Below are 20,378 nucleotides of genomic sequence, written 5' to 3' on the forward strand. Positions count from 1 at the left end.
CAAAGGATAAAAAGCATATGATCATCTCAATAAATGCAGAGAAAGCACTGACAAAATTCATCTGTTCATGATTAAAGATCTCAACAAAGTGGGTTTAGAGACACAACAAATAAGCATAATAAAGACCATATATGGAAAAACCCACAGTTAACATCATACTCAACTATGAAGAACTGAGAGCTTTCCCTCTAAGATCAGCAACAACACAAGAATGTTCATTCTCACCACTTTCATTCAACATAGTACTGGCAATCCCAGCTATAGCAATCAAAGAAGATAATAAACAGCATCCATATTAGTAAGAAAGAATTAAACTGTTACTATTTGCAGATAATGTGATACTATACATAGAAAGCTCTAAAGACTCCACCAAAAAACTATTACACCTAATAAATGAATTCAGTAAAGTTGTCAAAATACCTAGAAATCAGTAGCATTTATATACACTAATCACAAAGTAGCAGAAAGAGAAGACAATTCCATTGATAATTGCACCTAAAAAAATAAAATAATTAGGAATAAACTTAACCAAGGAGGTGAAAGACATGCACTCTGAAAACTACAAAACAATGATGAAAGAAATTGAAAATGACACTAAACAAATGGAAAGATATCCCATGCTCATGGATTGGAAGAATATTGTTAAAATGTCCATATTACCCAAAGCAGAGTCAAGGCAATCCCTATTAAAATACTAACAGTATTGTTCACAGAACTAGAATACTAAAATTTGTATGGAACCATAAAAGACCCCAAATAGCCAAAGCAAATTTAAGAACAAAGCTGGAGGTACCACAATTCCAGATTTCAAGATATACTAAACGTTGTAGTAATCAAACAGTATGGTAATGGCACCAAATAGACACACAGATCAGTAGAACAGAATATAGAGCCAAGAAATAAATTCCCACTTATATCCATGCTATGACAAAGGAGGCAGGAATATACAGTGGAAAAAAATATCTTTAATAAATGGTGCTCAGAAAACTCGACAGCTACATGTAAAAAAGGAACAGGATCACTTTATAATACCATACACAAAAATAAACTCAAAATGGATTCAAGGCCTGAGAATTGAAACTATCAAAATTTCAGAAAAGAACATAGGCAGTAATTTCTTTGACATTGGCCACACCAACACTTTTCTAGACATTTCTCCTAAAGCAAGGGAAACAACAGCAAAAATAAACTATTGGGACTACATGAGAAAAAACTTTTGCACAGTGAAGGAAACCATCAGCAAAACAAAAAGGCAACATACTGAATGGGAAAAGACATCTGCAAATGCTGTATCTGATAAGGGGTTAATAACCAAAATTTGTAACTTTTACAGCTGAATACCAAAACAAAAACAAAAACACAACAATCCAATTAAAAAATGGTCAAAACCTGAATAGGTATTTTTCCAAGATGACATACAGATAGCCAACAGACACATGAAAACATGCTCAATGAGATGAGTTATCACCTTACACCTGTCAGGACAGCGAAAATCAAAAAGTTAAGAAATAAAAAGTTGTTGACAAGGATGTGGAGAAAAAGGAACCCTCATGCCATGTTGGTAGGAATGTAAATTGGGGGCGCGTGGGTGGCTCAGTTGGTTAAGCGACTGCCTTCGGCTTGGGTCACGATCCTGGAGTCCCGCATCGGGCTCCCTGCTCGGCAGTGAGTCTGCTTCTCCCTCAGACCCTCCCCACTCTCCTGCTCTCTCTCCCTCAAATAAATAAATAAATAAAATCTTAAAAAAAAAAAAAAAAAGGAATATAAATTGGTACAACCGCTGTGTAAAACAGTATGAAAGCTTCTCAAAAATTTAAAAACAATTATCATATGATCCCATAATTCCACTTCTGGGAATTTCATTTACCCAAACAAAATGAAAACACTAATTTTTTTTTTTTAAGATTTTATTTATTTGACAGAGAGAGAGTGAGAGAGGGAACACAAGCAGGGGAAGGGGAGAGGGAGAAGCAGGCTTCCTGCAGAGCAGGGAACCCGATACGGGGCTCGATCCCAGGACACTGGGATCATGACCTGAGCCGAAGGCAGACGCTTAATGACTGAGCCACCCAGGCGCCCTGAAAACACTAATTTCTTAAGGTATACACAACCTTATGTTTATTGAAGTATTTGCAATAGTCAAGATATAGAAGCAACCCTAGTGCCTATCAATAGTTGGATAAAGGAGATGTAATACACACACACACACAACACACACACACACAATATTACACAGCCATAAAAAAAGAATGAGATTGTGCCTTTTGCAACAACATGGGTAGACCTAGAGAGTATTATTCTAAATGAAATAAGTCAGACTGAGAAAGACAAATACCATATGACTTCACTCCTATGTGGAACCAAAAAAAAAAAAAAAAAAAAATCAACAAAAAGCAGATCAGACCTACAAATACAGAGAACAAACTGATGGTTGCCAGAGGGAAGGGATCGGTAATGGGTAACATGGGTGAAAGACAGTGGGAGATACAGGCTTCCAGTTATGGAATAAGTCATTGGAATAAAAGACACAGCATAGAGATATAATAGTCTGGTGACAGATGGTAGCTACACTTGTAATGAGCATAGTATAACATATAGAAAAGTTGAATCACTGTGTTGTACACTTGAAACTAATCTAGCATTGTGTGTAACTATACTCAAGAAAAATAATCAAAATCTAAGAGGAATTCTGTTTAAGATCTCTTGGAAATATATTCCTCCCCGATAAATACAAAGTAAAATGAATGGAGAGCCTTCTCTAACTCCCCTTCCCACCTGCATTCAAAATTATTGTAGGAAGAGATGATGCTTGGATCAACCATCCCCCAACCACGAAGGGAAAGCCAACAGAACTTCTAAGGAAAGAAAGGAGAGATCTGATGGGGTTTAGCTGCTAAATCAGCCAGTCGTCACCACTTCAAGACTCCTTGTTGTGAGAGACCCTGTCAATCAACTCTATCCTTTCAATTCCTCTTCGATACTAATGTCTTTGAAAAGCTTCACTCTGAATTATTTGCATTGAGCTATATTAACGAAGAAAAAACTTAATCACCTGGGTCATAATGCCCTATTTCCCCTGCTCATGAAAAGCCTAAACATGTTTTTTTTTAAGATTTTATTTATATATTTGAGAGAGAAAATGAGAGAGAGAGTGCATGAAAGGGGGGAGGGTCAGAGGGAGAAACAGACTCCCCGCAGAGCAGGGAGCCTGATGCGGGACTCCATCCTGGGACTCAAAATCATGACCTGAGCCGAAGGCAGTCGCTTAACCAACTGAGCCACCCAGGCGCCCTAAACATGCATGTTCTTGCTACTATTAATCAACATAGTCTCTTTTAGCTGGTTGAAGCCCCCCACAATTACAGATATTTTTACTAGGTTTTAAACTTGTACCATAGCTCTAATGGATTTTTAGGGAATGCCTCAATCATCTTAAGTGAGAATGACCCTTGAGGTGGTCTACAGACTGAGTGAGAGCGAGGACTGGTCAGGCTAGGAGAAGGGAATGGATTTGATTTTGCCACTGATTTGCCTTTCCTGACCTGGGATAAAAGTCCAAACTCCTGAAGCCATAGTCAGTCATGAAAATCCCCATCTATGAAGTGTGGCCAATGGTGCAAATGACTCACTGAGAAATCAACAAGACCACTCACCTGACAACAGGTATTTGATCTTTGTAGTCCATTCTGGTAATGTTCCATGCAAAAAGTATGTCATCATGCTGCCTCCAAATCTCCAATCTCAAGATTTATCATGCTTTACACCTAAAATAGCTCTGAATAAGAATATGGTGAAAGACCTAAACTGAGATGCGTAAGTTCACCCTATTTCTAGTAGTGAAGCAGTGCAAGTCATATCTATAGTAAACCAAAAGACAAAAGCTATTTCTGAATAAAAGGTTCATTGGGTACACATCAAAATGCCGATCTTGTTCTATTAATGTTCTGTCTCTCATATATTTATAACTTATTCATGCTCCAAGATCTAAAGAATATCACATCTTGCAAAAACACTTCCACATCTGTATGCTTTTGACTTCTGTGCTGTTGATGGACATTTTAGCTTATGACTTTTATTGTTTTCTATGGAAATATTTAAAATTACAGATTCAATTTCTTTAATAGTGATATGAAAGGTCATATTTTTTATTTCTCCTCACATCAGTTTTGTTAAGTTGTCCTTTAATTTTCATTTTATTAAAATGTTTAAATGTATTGACAAAGTAATTCATAAAAACCTTTTATTATATTTGTAATAAAAACTGTTTCTACACACACATTTGCTATTTCTGTCCCACCTTTTTTTCTTCTTCCTCAGTGTCACCTGGGCTTTATCTAGTTTATTGGGCTTCTCAAAGAACCATATTTGGCCCTACTGACCCTCAGTATTTCATGTTTGTTCTCTTTCACTGATTAGGTTATCTTAATTATTTGTTTACTTCTACTTTGTTTACCTTTGCTTTGTTTTACTCAACCTTCAGTCACTCCCAGGGGAAGAGCTGTCCCAAATAGGAGGTTCCTCATTTTGGCTTGATAATTCTTTACTGTCTGGCTAGCTCTTCCATACCGCCAAGCAGATGTTTTCAAATTTTCAAAGTCTTTTGCTGGTCTAATTGTCCTCTGAAACAGCACTGATAAAAGTTATCTAGTCAACTACTGCCAAAAGTGAAACTCATTTATTTTAATTTGGGGGGAAATATGTCATCTCATATTTTTTCTTTTTTCTGAAAACTTTCCCAGAAGCTCTTGGATAGGAAAATGATCCAATTACAACTTTATTAATTAACAAAATAAAACCTTCCAGAGGCATTGTAGACTAGGGGCAGGGGACAAGTGCCTTAAACAGGCTGTTAACTTTATTGGTTTGCATCTGTTCCTATGCTCATTCACCATTAGAGCTCAGGAGTGCATCCAAAGTACATCAATAAATAAGTGCTAAGTATGATGGTAGATAAATATGTGGGGTGAATTAACATTTCTAAGTGTTCCCCATGCTTTCCATATCCCTCCTTTAGTGTTTCTGGAAGTCTTCTTTTATACACCAGACCAAACTCTTAGACATGAATCACCTACTATAAACTATAAACAAGAGCTAGAAATATCTGCAGTTTAAAAAGCTTCTGGCTTTCGTGTGAGAGGAAAAGCTTCAGATGCGTATTTCCTAGATAAAAAAGACACCAAGACTGAAATGAGGACAGAGGAACATGGTTATGTGGCTAGCAGAGGACTGGTACTGAGAAATCTCTTAGTCAGCCTGGGCTGCTATGACAACATACCAGAGACCGCATAGATTAAACAACAGACGCAGGTTTCTCACAGTTCCGAAGGCCGGGATTTCCAAGATCAAGGTGTCAGTCAATTCAGTTCCCGATGAGGACTTTTTTCCTGGATGTATATGGCTGCCTTCCTTCAGTGTCTTCACGTGGTGGAAAGGGGCAGAGAGCTTCTGGTGCCTATTTTTCTAAGGGAACTAAACCCCTCATGGGAATTCCACCCTCATGACTGCATCTAAACCTAATTACTTCCCAAAGAAGCCACCCCCCAAACACTATCACACTGGGGCTTACTGCTTCAAAATGTGAATTTTGAGGGGACACAAATATTTAATCCATCACAGAAATGGAGATATGCTGGGCCAAGAGCCACCCGAGCTAGGGAGCTTCACAGAAGCTGGGTCAGCATGAGTCATCTCTTGCATTAGCATGTGGTCAGACTGCCTGGTTGCCATGGGTTAGCATGTTGTTTGTGGCACTTGAAATAAATATTCTTACCTGCACTGCATGATCCCGCCTTTCCCTGGTGCAGTGCATGTGCTGTGAACACCTCCCATTCTTTAGTATGGGCATTTTTAAGACCCAACCCCTCCCCAACAAAAACGAATAGAGGTCTTCATCTTTTGAGAGGTATTGCAGGCATTAAAGTAAAACCTTAGCCCTGACCAAACTGTGCCACCAAAATTAATGTGTAGAAATTTGTAGTGGTAGCAGCCAAACATACGACTGCCATTTCATATGTATAATATGCACACTTAAATATTTATATATAGATATATATGTATAGATATATATTCATGTATTCATAATTCATGTCTTTTACCCTTGTAGAATTTATACTATAGCTCAGGAGGGTATTCACACACACACAATGGCAGAGAAAAGTCATTGGGTAAACTGTCCATCAATAGCACAGAAGTTCAAAGCAGATATGAGTGGGCTGGAGTTTTAAAGAATTGTTTTTGCAAGACATGATATTCTCTAAGTCTTAGAGTATGTGTAGGTTACAAACAGAGGATAGATTAATAGCTCAAAATAAGAATGACATCTTGACACATACCATATGAAAGATGACCTTTTATTTAGAAATAGCTTATGTCTTTTGGTGTAGTATAGATAGAATTTTGGCTGCTTCACTATCAGAAATAGGGTGAACTTGTGCATCTTAGTTTATATCTTTCTTTACCAGCAAGATACCTTTTATCAACAAATTCTCCCTAACATTTAAGGAAAAATGCCAATAATATACAAAATTTTCAAGAGAACAGAAAAAGAATGTTTTCCAATCATTTAAGAAAATCAGCATAACCTTCATAAGAAATTTTGATAAGTAAATCAAGAGAAAGAATACCAATCTCATACAGTAATATAAATGCAAAACTCCTAAACTAAATATTAGCAAAATGAATTCTGTAATATATAATAACCAAAACAAACAAGGTGGGTTTATTCCAGGAATGTGAGGTTAGTTAAGGATTTAAAAATTAATCAGTCTAAGTCACCACATTAACAAAATAAATGAGAAAAATCATACCATCATCTCATTAGATGCAGAAAAATGTTTGATATAATTAAACATCCATTTTTATTTTAAACACAAACAAACTAATGAATAGAAGAGAATTTTCTTAATTTGATAAAGGGTATTTATAATAAATCCATAGCAAACATCCTAGTGAATGATAAAACGGTGAAAGCCTTCTCTTTGAGATCAAGAATCATGTAAGGATGACCACTATCACTTCTTTTCAATACGGCTAGAACCCAGGACACTAATAAGGCAAGAGAGAGAAAGAAATTCTACAAAGATCAGAAAATGTAATGAGTACTCCTGGTGCTTTGTCCTGGCCACCTCACTTTTACCACTTTGATACACACTAGCCAACTACGCGGCACCTTCACTCCTTTCCTGAGGACTTTCTTACACTGATGGAATCACTTCACCTGCTCTCGTGGCAGGGTAGAAGTGATTTGCCCCTGGGAATTAACTCATCCTTGGGATGATCCCTCAACTACATATGTACAGGACTTAAAAAAAATGTACTTTACTTTGCTTACCCCTTGGATGTGATAACTCTAAGGCAAGTTTTCTAAATGATTCATGCATTCTCCAGTGTAATTAAGCCTTCAAGGTGACTTGCTTGATATGGAATTCCTTATCAACCTTCTTTCATTTTTTTACTCCCATAACCATTGTTTCCTGGGATCAACTCTCAAATAAAACACTTGCAATGAATCCTTATCTCGGTGTCATCTTATAGGGAGATCTAAACTTTGATATATAAGGTAAACAAATCTGTCATTACTTTAATTGGTGACTGTGGATATAAAAATCCAAAAGATATACAGATAAATTATTATTAGGTTTAACAAGGTTATGGATACAAGATCAATACAAAAATGTTGTTTATGTTTCTAAGTGAAATTTTAAAACATACAGAGCAGCAAACACATATGGAAATAAATATATTCATGTGTGCAAGTCCACGTAAATACAAAATAATTAAGTAAAACAAATGAAAACCTGAATAAATGGAGATATATTCTATGACATAATTTTGAAAAGGTTTTTATGTAAAACTTGTCAAGGTAATTCTGAAATTTACATAGCAACATAAAGTGTTAAGAACAGGCAAGACATTACTGAAGAACAAGGGCAGAAGAACTTTGCCAGTTAGCAAGAGTTACCATAAAACTATAGTAGTTGAGACAGTGTGATATGGGCACAAAGATAGAAAGTCAAAGATAGAAAGCCCAGAAAGAGACCCACACTTAAATAAACAATTGATTTATGACAAAGGTGCTACTCTAGACCAACGGTAAAGAATGTCTCTTTCAATAAATGGTTCTAGGTCAATTAAATATCCAAATGAAATAATAAAACTTGACCCCAACCTCACATCATACAAAATATCTATGTGAAATGTAAAACAATGTGGTTTCTATATGATTATAAAGAGAATATCTTCATGATCTCAGAGTGGCAAACAATGTCTTGAATAGGGGAAATTATCTCTTAACTATAAAAGGAAAGTACCAACACAACGTACTACATTAAGAAAAGTTCAGCATAAGAAATATAGTCAAAAATATTGTAATACACTTACTGTGGTGAGCATTTCATAATACATATAATTGTATCATGAAAATACACCTAAATTATGAAAATACACCTGAAACTAACTTACTATTGTATGTCAACTATACTCCAATTAAAAAATTTTTTTAATTAAAAATTTATCTTCACCAAAAAGTACCTTTAAATGAGTGAAACTATATCCACACAATGGGAGAATATATTTGCAACACATATATCTGAAGAGTTATATCCAGAATATAAAAATAACTGCCATACTAGGTGTTAACACGCAAACAATGAATCATGGAACACTACATCAAAAACTAATGATGTAATGTATGGTGATTAAACATGATAATAAAAAAAATTCAAAAAAATAACTGCCATAAATCAGTAAGAAAAAATAGAAATCAATAGGAAAATAGACAGTAACCTTGAATAGATAAAGCTTCTACCTCAATGGTCAATAAATGGATGAAAAGATGCTCAACTTCCTCCATAATAGAGAAATGCCACCCATTAGAGATGGTCACATACATACATGTGAATGTGCCTGTAAGACTAGCAGGTTTAAGAAGCGCCAGCTGAAGGGCACCTAGGTGGCTCAGTCATTAAGCATCTGCCTTCATCTCAGGTCATGATCCCAGGGTCCTGGGGAGAGAGCCCCGCATCAGGCTCCCCGCTCAGCAGGGAGTCTGCTTCTCCCTCTCCCACTTCCCCTGCTTGTGTTCCTGCTCTATCTCTCTGTCAAATAAAATCTTAAAAAAAAAAAAAAGAAGCACCAAGCTGAAATTCCATTTTGAGCTCCCTGATCCAAAATATTCCATGCACAGGTCGATGGTCCAAAAGAGAAAGTATGTCCAGTAAGGCCCTGTATTGTAAGACATTGCAGCCTCCACCTAACCTCTTTGGACACCTTACTGGGAGCTAGCCTTTGGCCATCATCCACAGCCTTACTTTGATACTGTACCCTTTTCTCCGTGTATTTCTAAGCACTGCCATTTTGGGTCCTAGTAAGGTGTTTTTTTTTTGGTTTTTTTTTTGTTTTTTAGTAATTGGACTCTAACTGCCACCATTAATACATGAGTCTATATGAGTTAAGTAGAGAAACAGAGTAAATATTCAGAAACTTTATCTGACAAGTAATTTTAGGTCTTTTGAAGAGGATCAAAAGGTACAAACTTCCAGTTTATTGAGTCATGGGATGTAATATACAGCATGGTAACTATAATTGATATTCTACTACCTATCTCAAAGTTGTGAAGCATAGATCTTAAAAGTTCTCATCACACACACACAAATTTTTGGAACTTTGCACGGTGACAACTGTTAACCAGACTTACTGCCATAATCATTTCACAATATATACACATTCTGAATCAATCTGTTGCACACCCGATATTAATGTTATATATCAACTATACCTCAATAAAAAAACACAAAAAGGAAAATGCTAAATTCCTTGCTACCTATTAATCCAACTTAAAAATTGACATAGCAATATAAAGGGTTTTATCTGTTTTGTTTTTCATTTTTCTGGTAATTCATTTTTACTGGTTTTCCAAAAATATCCATTTTCATCCTTTAATTTTTTAGTATTTAATTTCAATTGCTTTCTTAAACTGGTGGGTTAGGAAAAAACTGGTCTTTCCGCACAGATAGTTCACTGCTTTATGTGAATGTTCAATTTGTAATAAACCATTATACAGTATATCTTTATTTTACACACCTTTAAGTATGTTATATTACACAATAAAGTTTTATAATGAAAAGTAAACAATTCCTTGAGTCTTGTTTAGCTCTTCTGTGAATCTCTTTTCAAATCCCCACCCCATTTGCTTGCTGTGTGTTCTCTAACATTCTAGCTTCCACCACCCTGGGCTGTGACGACTTCTTAACCTGGGTGTTACTAAAATGGACTCAGCTCCCAGTGCCAAGAGCGGATTTCAGCATATAGCCCAGTGCCTGACATATAGTATGTGCTCAGTAAATATTTGCTGAATCAACAAATGTTTGTTAGCTAGTGTATGTTACAAACTCCCTATCATCTACATGACAGTCCTGCTTTTTCAGTATGCCTGTCTAAAACAGTCAGCAAATTCAATGAACATCTAGTATCTAGCATGTGCTGAGATACGATGCAATATCACACCAAGCATTTGGCTAAGCTTCAGAAAGTAGATTTATACCCAGTTACAAATACGTAACTTGCTTCATGTCTCTCAACCCAGATGACTTCAACTAGAATTTGGACATAAAATGGCCCCCCTACCAAAATGAGAAACTAGATAGGAAGGTAGTTTGACAAATTAGAGGTATCATTCAAATCAATCACATGTGTGAAATGATGGTGTGGTGCAAGTTATGAATCTAGGAGTCAAAGCAACTATAGCATAACTTGACTTTGAGTTATATCCAACCTATAATTATTAGCACCTTTAATGTGCAGGTTCTGTGCCAGATAATAGGAATCTGATAACACTGAGGTCAATGGTATGGTTGACTAGACCTCTGAAAAACTCCTTTCTCTCACCAAAACCTCCCGAAACCCTTTTGTTCAAATATCCAATCCATGGAGTTGTGCTATAATTCTCCACTTACCACATATCTTCTCTGCCTTTCTAATTCAGCAGCATGCATTATACACGCCCCCCGCCCCCCGCCCCCCGCCATACACACACACAAACTCCTATGTATTTGAAAAATCATTCAGTTTAGACTGCTTAAACTTCCAGCTCACATTCTGGGCCCTCCATCTCCGCCAGGGCCCTCCTTGTTATGCACTCTGGGTACTGGGACATTATCGACAGTGCTATATTGGTGTTAAATGTGATGCAGACTTGCTTCCTGATGGATTGAGGCCAAGAGAGAAAATACCAAAAGTCTGAAGCTCACCCCATAAATCAGAAACTACTTCATGTTGTGACCATGATAAATAGATCTGAAAATATCTACCAGGAAAAGTTTACAAGAGTCTTGGGGCACTATGTTATACCTGAATTAAAAGGCAGCTTTGCTAAAAATGAACTTTTCTCCAGGCCAGTATGTTTGCTGTTTTAGGTTTATAAATGAAATGTAACAAAAGCCCTATAAGGCATTAAAGAGATTTTGCAGTTCAAATACAGCATGCATTTTTGCCAAGGGGTGGTCATCATATTAGGCCAACAAGACAGAGGGGTTATTTTTCATAGAGCTAATAGATGGTTTAAAGGCCCCGAGTGTTAGTCAATTTCTTGCTTTCATTGACTGTACAAATTGTCTTTCATCTTCTCATTTTGACTGATATCCCTCCGGTCAGATTCTGATAATAACCCATTAAATTTATTATTCAGTATTGTTCGAATCTGAGAATTTAAGTATTATTTGAAGTTATTTGAAAGTACCATACACTATCTCTGGAATGTGTTCTGAAGACCTAAACTTATATTAAGCAAATGAGTTAACTGAAATGACAGAATGTCTAAATTTTACTTATTTTTAACACATTTCATATTTTGGTCACTTTTTAAGATAAGCTGAATTCATTCTTATCTCGATTACTGATTTTAAGTTCCTGGATGAACCTGGTGAGTTAGGATGGTTCTGTGGTTAACAGCCTCCAAAGAACAAAATGGCCCCCTTCCATTACAATAATCTAGACCAAGAATGCTGTGTGAGGAAACCCACATCCTGAGCTGAAAATGTTCCCTCACCAAACTTAAGGAGTATCTTTAGCTTCCTTATTTGTTAATAATAGCACTATGTTATCAAAACAACACAGGCATTCAGACAATGGAGCTATATCTTTAATTACCATGCAATACTGACTCAGCTTCCTGTGTCCTAAATGCTATCTTGAACCAATTTAATATTAGTAACCAAATACAAACTCTACCTACTTCACAGCAGTCCAGCAATATAGTTAAAGGCCCAGCTCTGGAGTCAAGACAGGGTGCTTTACCATGTGACCATGGGCAACTTACCTCAACTTACTAACCCTCAGTTTTCTTTTCTGGATAACAGAGATATACACAGTACTTATCCCATGTGGTTTTAGAAATGAAATAATGTATATAAAAAGCCCATGAAATTTTTTGCACATAGTAAGGGCTCAGAAAATGGCCAGTTATAATAACAGTGTTAATGCAAACTGGTGGATGTTACAGCACATGGAGAAACAAGAAGGCTACATGCAGATAGTCAAGGTGAATATTCAACAGTGCATGACTGAAGGCCATCACCCATCTCCTCCAGTACTAGCTAATACTGAAGACCTTAAGAAGAAGGTGTCATTCTATGGTTGAGAAGACACCAAAGCAAAATCCAGAAGAAGCCAGCCTGGAGGTGGACACCAAGAGGGGAAAGCCGCCTGCCTGTTAGGCATTATCTGCATTGGAGCCGAAGAAAGGAATAAAAAGTTGCACTGAGAAACATTTGATAAAATGAAACTTTACCCAAGTGATATAAATATTGCTTAAATAATTTATAGCCTTTTAATGTTTTAGCTATAACTTTACTGAAGGGTAACAGAACACCAAGGCAAGGAGATGCCCAAATTTCTGAGGATCACTTTGAATTCAAGGCGTACTATTACAGAGGGAAAATTGTTTCTTGACTGCGTGGATTACAAAGCAAACAAACCCTGCTCCAAAGGAGGCCCATGCAGATTCAGATAATGTGAAGCAATTATCTAAATGCACTTGAAAAAGCATTAGAAAATTAGGGGGTTTTTTTTGAAACATGAACACTTAAATTGTTTAATTTTGTTCATTATTTAATCTGTACTTGGAGAAACCACCCCAATGACATCACTACCACCACCTCACCACCTTCATGGTCCTACTGGATTTTGAAAGGCAAAGCCTCAAAAAGTCCTGTGCTGCTAATGGTTTGGGTTTTAACTTTTTTTTTTTGTATGATTATTTTTTAAATTTATTTTATTATGTTATGTGTTATGTTAGTCACCATACTGGCTCTTAATCAACCATGAAAGCCATGTGAAAACAACTGTGAAGAAAAGAAGGGAATGTTTTGAGGATTGAAAGAAGAATGTTAATTTGGCCACAGCGGAGTAGGTGCTAGTCTTAGAAGGAAAAGCCCAGAAGTCTGGAAAACAATCCAAGAAAGTTTTCTTGGAATAGAGTCTGGGAAATGCCTGGACAAGTAGATGGAATAGAGAGCATATATGAAGGACATTTTTTAAACATCCAGGGAAGTGACTGAGCTGAAGAGAACTTCTTACCCTGCATTACCATTTTTGCTTACCTCCTACTCAGCCAAGAGTCATTTTGATCAGAATAAGAGTGCCAGCTCTGACCTGAATGATTTCTCGCCACCTCATTTGATCATCTACTGAGGATGTTTCCCCACAAATCCCCTAAGTTACATGTTAAATTGTTGTGTAATTATCATTAAAAACAAAATCTGGGCACCTGGGTGGCTCAGTTGGTTAGGCATGTGACTCTTGATCTCAGCTGAGGTCTTGATCTTAGGGTCGTGAGTTCAAGTCCTGCACTGGGCTCCATGTTGGGCATGAAGCCTACTGGGAAAAAAATTCTCTTCCCAACTCCAAAAACAGTGGTAGAACAGTGGTAGAAACTGTTCTCCAGAACAGTGGTAGAAAAATATCTGATTATTGAATAAACACTAAAGCAGAATATGATGCATATCCCAGACAATCCACTAAGAAATTACAAAGACAGAACAGAATCTTACCCTTTTATATAGCCAGGCAGATACAAACCACCACCTATGTGTTCTCTAGATAAATAATAACTAGTACTCAAGTAAGAAGAGCTGGCAGCACCATTTATCACATAGAGCTCATCCTAAATTTACCTGGTAACTGGGCGCCTGGGTGGCTCAGTTGGTTAAGCAACTGCCTTCGGCTCAGGTCATGATCCTGGAGTCCCAGGATCGAGTCCCACATCGGGCTCCCTGCTCGGCAGGGAGTCTGCTTCTCCCTCTGACCCTCTCATGCTCTATCTCATTCTCTGTCTCAAATAAATAAATAAAATCTTAAAAAAAAAAAATTTACCTGGTAACTAGGGTGACCCATCCATGGTAGTTAACTGGTTTTATGCAAAGGAAAAAAATAAACTTCCCACACCTTTTTGCTAGGAGGTAGTTTTATAACCTGGAGACCAGGCATGCCCTGAAGTGAGGCTTCTACCTTCCACATCAACTGGGAAAGAGGGGTACTATTTTTTTTATTTTCACATTTCAAAGAGAAGGCTCCCAGGTGCTTAAGACCAACATTCCTGGGGTCATAAAGCTGACAACAGTCTTAGTTTCTAAAAAGATTTACATACATTTCAAAGAGCCAGAGAAAGAACTTACAAGTTTCTTAAAGTAAATCCTCTAAGAAAAAGGATGGGGAGAAGTCTCTTTTATTCAAAAGGGAGAATGTTTTTTAAAAAACATTTTTTAAATGTTTTTTTAAACATTTAAAAAAAAAATGTATTTGTATGGGGACCCCTGCACCTCCCCGCAATGGTGGAGAGAAGTTCCCATGCTGGCACTCACTGGTAGAATGAGCATGAGTAGAGCCCTCCCACTGAAAGAGCAACAAGGGTGACCACTCCAGTGAAGAAAATAGCGCCCATAATATCTGTTCATTAAAATGTTGAAAAAAGTAAAGAAAACCAAAAACACAGCTTAACTAAAATGCCCACAGATACTCTATTTTAATGTCCAATATCATTGTTCTAGGTCATTAAGAAAATGGGAATATCATTATTTCTCTCTTGCTGGCCAATATGCCTTTTTATCACCTGGTGAATCCTCAAACACTTCTTTGCTGCCTGCCTTGGACTCTTTCTTCCATCAGTGCATAGGAATGCTAACTATCTCACAGCATCTCATGATAGTTATGAAAACCAAATTAGAGCAAAGATGGGAAAAGGATTCTAAAGTCAAAGTATTACCATTCCTAGAAATAAAACAGTTTGTGATAATTCAAAGAACGGACACTCCAAAAGACATATTAGGCTTTCAAATACATTATAAGGCACGTATTTAAGCAGAGCATCTGAGAATGTTGATTAAAAGGGCTTGCAAGAGTTTGGCTGGGAGAAAGCTGGAGAAGCATCTCCTATTATAATGTGTGTCTCTTCCTCATGAATAATGCATGAAACAGCAACATTTGTTTACATCTTGGTGTCTGTCATCGGAAAACTTTGTGCTCATTATCCTTCATAAGTACTTGTGGCCATCAAAGAAGATAGCCCCTCACATTTTGTTGTGAGGGCTCTGAAGCTTAATTTTTCTCATGCCATTTTCTCTGCCTGAACTACAATTCAAATATCCAACTTTGTTCTTGCAAACTTAGCTTCTACAATCAAGTCACAAGCCTGATTTGAGGAATTTTTTGAGGGGGAAAATACTTCCAGGATATGTCCTAAAATAAGGAAATACAACCCAATATCCACATCTCCCCTATTTCTATCAGATTATGGGTAATTAAGTTTATGTTTAGAACAGTGATCCTAAAGCTTGGGGAGGTCTTCAGATTTTTAAACATGTTGTCAATGGTATTCAACAGAATTTTAGGGGACACTGATTTCACTATACCCCCTTTCTCTGGCAATTGGTAATCTAAACATAAAATGGAAAATTCTGGTTAAGCACAAGATTCACTTGATTGGGATATTCTTTTTCCTAAACACATTTCTGGGAAAAATGGAAGTTTTTACTATTCATAATGTTTTTATAATATTAACAAAATATATAGCATTGTTGGCTAGACTTTTCATCAAACTGAATGCCTGCACATCATATGAGTGGATCCAAAAGTTTCTAGAACCCACACACCACACACAACTGCTGAAATGCTGTGATGTATACAAGAACAGTAAATCAGTTTGGCTGTTGTTTACAAATTGTAAAGATACCTACACATTAGCCACCCAGCACAACTTAAATGTTTTTCCTATTGATTCATCTATGCCAAATGTTGACCAAGGAGAATGCCATATTGTCACCCAATATGTTTTAATGAAAGTAACCAGGAAAAGATGTATCTACATTATCCCAAAATATGTGCCGGTGATAAAGAGTGTGTAAGGTAGTTTGTAAACACACCAGCAGTGATCCAGCTTCTAACAGATGGTGAATACCGGGCTGTGCGTAGCTCAATTTTAATAATAAGCTCTTTGAGAACAGCAAGGCTGGGCTTCATAAAAGAGCAGTTGGCAGTTGGCAAGGGTTAAAGGAGTAAGTATGTATTCAAGGTTGGTCTAAATGGGTCTTCCAGAGCATTTCTGCATGAATGGCCCTATGGATTCCCACTGGACCTTATCCCCTAAACTGTAAGGTTTCACACAGTCCATCATATTCCTAAGATGAATGCACACACAACGCCCTGAGAATGAAAGTCCTCTTGTGACAAATGTCATTTTCAACTTGTGTTTCAAATGGGAAGGGGGAAAAAAATTAAATGCATTCCACTGAATACCGCATTCATTCCTATATTACCGCATATATGTTCAGAAAATAAAGGCATCAGTCTTTGTTCAGGAAGGGTTCCTTCAAAGAGGGAATGGAATCCAGGCTTATGATGTCTGTTTTTAAATAAATTAGTCAGATACAAGTTATTGTATTAAATCCATGTTTACTCTTGATGCTCAGTCTCATTATGAACTGGAGCAGATTCGCCGGCCAAGTCAAATGTCAGTAGAATGATTGTGGAGAAATCCCTGTAATGTTCAGGGTGGAAGCTGGGAATGCAAGGGTCCTAGCTGTCAGCAGCCAACTCAGGAAGAGGGGTAGAAGACAGAACAGGCAGCACTCAACACCTATTCTTCAGCATGCTTTTTCCTCTAGAGAAAACAATGTCCTAACAAGAACGTGCAGGACACTCACTAAAGAATGAATGAATCCCAGGATAGAAGACATGGAAAGAATATCCAGTTACTTTCAGGGAGCTTAAGGTCCAATGCTGGCAAAATTCTAGAGTTGGTTATTAAACATGCAGATTTTAAAGGTAATCTCTCGAAGAAATGAATTAAGAGAAATCAGGTAAAACTCATCACAGCAGAGACTAACACATTGGTGGAGAACAGCAGTGTGCTCTGAACACCGAGAGCCTTTTGTGTCCCTGAGAGCTGTGTGTGAACCTTAGCTCAGTCACATACCAGATGGCTGACCTGGCACAAGTTATTGGCATCCCTGAGCCTCCATTTTTTCATATGTGAGATTGCTCTAGTAAAGGTAATTGGATTCGGGATTAATATTTCACTGAGTTCATGATTGTAAAGGGTTGAGATACTCTGTATATCCTCTATGTGAGAATATTTACTGGTAATATGCAAAAATGGTTTTAAAAAGGAGAGTCTAGATTTATGAATAATTGTGAAGGAACCTAAGGGAACCTTGAACTATGGGTGCCTTATTAACATATGTACAAAGTCATTTATAGTCACTCAAAGAAAAGGATGGGGACTATGCCATTCTTCCTCCTTCAGAGAAGGGCTATTTAGACACAAGCGTTCTCTTGGTCCAGCTATTGCACAAGTCAAGGCTAATATTTGTCTGTGCCTGCTTCCAAATTACAATCATTATATAATATCTTGACCTATACTATGAACCCATTATTTAAAATGCCACTTAAATGTCATTACTGAATAATCTCTCTAGCTCTCAAACCTAAGAAATCTGGAACAAATAAGAAAAACAATCAGAAAAGACTGACAAATTTTAAACCAAGAATGGACAGTTGAAGTTTTTTTAGTGGTATATTCCCCTGTAACAATAGCCATTTTTCTAGGATTATTCTTTAAGGTCTGCTTTTCAAAAAAAAGTATCAGAGTAAAAAAAAAAAAAAATCTATAGAAATATCATGGCTGTATTTATTCTTCTTGTTATCTGTAGAAAAATGCTCCATTCAGAAAATCATGAGTTTATAGGGGCTTGCTATTAAATCCAGTTTTATCCACTGATGATAGTTTCTTCTGCTTTAAAATAAGAGAGAGAGCTTTAGTGATCATGGTGCCCCAGTATAAATATTGAGGTCACATGCTGTCCCCTGCTGTCATTCATGAGTTCATCTGGTCACAGCTCACCTATTTGCAATACCTGATTGCCTCAATGATCAGCAAACAGTGATTCCCTGAACACAGATGTTCCTCCATCAACTTCTGAAGGAAGCAGCTTGCTAAGACGCTCCACCCAATAGATCAATCATAGTGAGCCAGATCGCTTTTCAAACGCATTCCTGCAGTGAGAACTCATTCCAGTGTCAAAGCACACTTCTAATTGCTAAGTTAATTTTTAGCCTAGTAGACTTGGAAGTCCAAAGATTAAATTTGGTTCCCTAGATCATACAATAATATTCAAGTCCAGAATGTTTCATAAGTTGTGTAGCAATCCCTTGATAACCTATTAGGAGACCCTCAAGTCAGAAGAGACTATGAAAAAATCATTGAGATGCTCTCAAGGTTGGGGATCACAGTACTGATTACAGGGAAAGTGGCTGATGTTAGCAGAACTTCCCCCACCCCCCAAAAGTGGTGAGGAATATTTGTATCCTCAGAGTAAAAGAATACAGGAGGTAAATGTCCAAGCGTAGAAAAGATCAAGTCCCACAAGGGCTGCAGATTTTAGGTATGGCTTATCCCTAAGGGTTTCTCATCTCAGTGAGGAGAAAACGCACAGTACAGATCACCAAAGTCACACCCTCTGAGTCAGCAGGTCTAGAGAGGTCTAGAGAGGTCTAGAGAGGCACCTGGGAACCAAAAAAGAAGTGAACTCCAAACAAGGCCAACCCCACAGTTCAGGGGCAAGAAGTAAACTATACCTACCTCCCCTCAACTCTGCCCCTCACCTAGGCCTGTCCACCCTAACCTGGCCTGTTACTCAGGCCTGCAGTCACAGCAAAGCATTAGCATCCACCATAAAGAACAAGACCCTCTGTACTGAGGGGAGGGGATTCAGGACACGCTACCCCAAAACAGGACACCTTGACAGACGGAGTATTTCAAACTGAAATACATATGCAGCAAGAACTTTCTGACCTTTGGCTGAAACAGTTTGTAAAATCCTCACGTGAGAGGTATTCTTGTTCTCTATACCTGGAGGGAAGGATCATCTTTATTTCCCCAAAGAGACACAGAGCGCAATCTCAATGAACAGGCCTTGCTGAGTACGCCCCCACCCCAACGTGTTTATTACACTTAGCACATACTCTTTGTGCTAGTTTCTCTTTCCACAAGTTTCCACTCTTTATCAAACCTAACACAAACCTACTCAGGTTTAATCATCTCTTTTGGTCCTCATTTCCTCATGAAGACCATCAGGTCACATACACCTTATATTAAACAACTTGTATCCTTCTTTTCCTGTTTAATCTGTCTTTGTCAGTTTAATTTTCAGACCCAGTCAGAAGCCCTGAGAGGGTCAGGGAAAACTTTTCCCTCCTCTACCCTGTCATCTTCCCTATCAACCCATGTGACCGCTCCTTGCCTTCTGCATGAACCCTTAGTACTGCTTGCAGTTGCCTAGCTAACCATGTCACCTCATACCTCCATGTTGAGTCACCCTGGTCTCCCCAACTCTACCATCTTGGTCTACCTTTGCCATGCCATCCTTCTCCCCTTGCCAAAAGTCTATTTTTTATGCCTCCATTTAGACTTTACTGACATCTTACCACTCCTGCATATTGGGAGGAGGTGGACTTCTGTGCATACTTACCTCACCACATTAGTTGTGTCTCTCTTTGATGGAAGAAACTGTGCATCATGGTTTTGTAATTCCAGTATCTGACATGTGAAAAAGTGCTAAATTTAAACGATTTGTTACTCGTACCACCTTGAGTAGCACCAGGCTGATGGGTGGGGAAGAATTTCTCTCACACGCAAGTGGGATCTGAACAGTTTTGATTATCACAGTAGTCTCCAAAGGCACATTTCTCCTGAAGTCCACTGTTACAGAGTTCAGTCAAGGGGCTTCTAAGAAAAACAGATGACTTTCCCCAATAGGAATGAAGTCTGTGCAGATGGAACCAGAGAAATCAAACTATCCTGGCACCAGAGCTATAAAATATGTAAAGGA

The sequence above is a fragment of the Mirounga leonina genome, unplaced genomic scaffold (assembly GCF_011800145.1).
Source record: "Mirounga leonina isolate KUSES-001 unplaced genomic scaffold, KU_Mleo_1.0 Mir_93, whole genome shotgun sequence".
Taxonomy (NCBI): Eukaryota; Metazoa; Chordata; class Mammalia; order Carnivora; family Phocidae; genus Mirounga; species Mirounga leonina.